Below are 2500 nucleotides of genomic sequence, written 5' to 3'. Positions count from 1 at the left end.
CGGCACACGCTGGGCCCTGGTGCGGTCGGTTGCCTCGAGCACCATCGGCACACGCTGGGCCCTGGTGCGGGCGCTTGCCTCGACCACCATCGGCACACGCTGGGCCCTGGTGCGGCAGGTTGCCTCGAGCACCATCGGCACACGCTGGGCCCTGGTGCGGTCGGTTGCCTCGAGCACCATCGGCACACGCTGGGCCCTGGTGCGAGCGTTTGCCTCGACCACCATCGGCACACGCTGGGCCCTGGTGCGGCAGGTTCCCTCGACGACCATCGGCACACGCTGGGCCCTGGTGCGGCAGGTTGCCTCGAGCACCATCGGCACACGCTGGGCCCTGGTGCGGTCGGTTGCCTCGATCACCATCGGCACACGCTGGGCCCTGGTGCGGGCGGTTGCCTCGACCACCATCGGCACACGCTGGGCCCTGGTGCGGCAGCTTGCCTCGAGCACCATCGGCACACGCTCGGCCCTGGTGCGGTCGGTTGCCTCGAGCACCATCGGCACACGCTGGGCCCTGCTGCGGCAGGTTGCCTCGACCACCATCGGCAGCCTCGACCACCATCGGCACACGCTGGGCCCTGGTGCGGGCGCTTGCCTCGACCACCATCGGCACACGCTCCGCCCTGGTGCGGCAGGTTGCCTCGACCACCATCGGCACACGCTGGGCCCTGGTGCGGGCGGTTGCCTCGACCACCATCGGCACACGCTGGGCCCTGGTGCGGGCGCTTGCCTCGACCACCATCGGCACACGCTGGGCCCTGGTGCGGTCGGTTGCCTCGAGCACCATCGGCACACGCTGGGCGCTGGTGCGGCAGGTTGCCTCGACCACCATCGGCACACGCTGGGCCCTGGTGCGGGCGCTTGCCTCGAGCACCATCGGCACACGCTCGGCCCTGGTGCGGTCGGTTGCCTCGAGCACCATCGGCACACGCTGGGCCCTGGTGCGGCAGGTTGCCTCGAGCACCATCGGCACACGCTGGGCCCTGGTGCGGGCGGTTGCCTCGACCACCATCGGCACACGCTGGGCCCTGGTGCGGGCGCTTGCCTCGACCACCATCGGCACACGCTGGGCCCTGGTGCGGGCGCTTGCCTCGAGCACCATCGGCAGACGCTGGGCCCTGGTGCGGCAGGTTGCCTCGAGCACCATCGGCAGACGCTGGGCCCTGGTGCGGCAGGTTGCCTCGAGCACCATCGGCACACGCTGGGCCCTGGTGCGGTCGGTTGCCTCGAGCACCATCGGCACACGCTGGGCGCTGGTGCGGGAACTTGCCTCGACCACCATCGGCACACGCTGGGCCCTGGTGCGGCAGGTTGCCTCGATCACCATCGGCACACGCTGGGCCCTGGTGCGACAGGTTGCCTCGAGCACCATCGGCACACTATCGGCCCTGGTGCGGGCGGTTGCCTCGACCACCATCGGCACACGCTGGGCCCTGGTGCGGGCGCTTGCCTCGAGCACCATCGGCACACGCTGGGCCCTGGTGCGGGCGGTTGCCTCGAGCACCATCGGCACACGTTGGGCCCTGGTGGGTTTAGGCACATCTTCAAATTTCTGCCGTGCCAATGCCATTTTTATGGCTTGTAAATTCATACAATGGTCCCCTAAGCCTTCACGTGAAGTTTCGTTGGAAGATGACTCGTTTTCTATTTTTCACGATTTTCGAAACTTTTTGCGGTTCGGGATTTTTTAAAATTTTTTTATAAGGATTTTTGGCCCCAAATTTTGTAGGCATGATCCTTCTATTTTTGTTGGCATGCACAAAAAAATTCAGCTAAAAACTCGAAGTAGAGAAGATTTTGTGACCGTTTGAAAAAAGTGTCCCCATTTCAGACACTTTAACGGCTACTGGTAGCAAACCTGTAAAATCTCAAATGCTCTTTAAGGGGGTGTGAATTCTCAGAGGTTTGATGAGGGATAGGGGGCCAACACAAGGCCAAGTACCAGCACCCATCGCACATCATGTGCGCACACCCCCCCGGCCCCCCTCCCAATCGCCGGAACCCCAATGCCGCCGGTCAGGTTCTCCGGCGGTACTCCGGCGATGCTCCGGCGATGCTCCGGCGATGCTGTCCCGAGTGAAAAAAATGCGGCACCAGCACATGCTGGAGCCAAGCATGGGCACCGTGGCTCAAAATCGAACTTCGGCCAAGGCCTCGACCATCAATGGCACATGATGACGCATGGTGATGGCACATGCATCGACCATCATCGGCATAGGCTGCCCTTCGGTACGGGCACTTGCCTCGACCGCCATCGGCACAAGCTGGGCCCTGGTGTGGGTTGTTGCCTCGATCACAATCGGCACATGCTGAGCCTTGGTGCGGGCGGTTGCCTCGAGCACCATCGGCAGACCCTGGGCCCTGGTGCGGCCGATTGCCCCGATAACCATCGGCACACGCTGGGCCCTGGGGCGGGCGCTTGCCCCCAGCACCATCGGCACACGCTGGGCCCTGGTGCGGGCGCTTGCCCCCAGCACCATCGGCACACGCTGGGCCCTGGTAC

The sequence above is a fragment of the Durio zibethinus genome, unplaced genomic scaffold (genome assembly GCF_047325235.1).
Source record: "Durio zibethinus cultivar Kanyao isolate XHJ-2024 unplaced genomic scaffold, ASM4732523v1 HiC_scaffold_68, whole genome shotgun sequence".
NCBI classification, from domain to species: domain Eukaryota; kingdom Viridiplantae; phylum Streptophyta; class Magnoliopsida; order Malvales; family Malvaceae; genus Durio; species Durio zibethinus.
Note: the sequence above shows the minus strand (reverse complement) of the source record.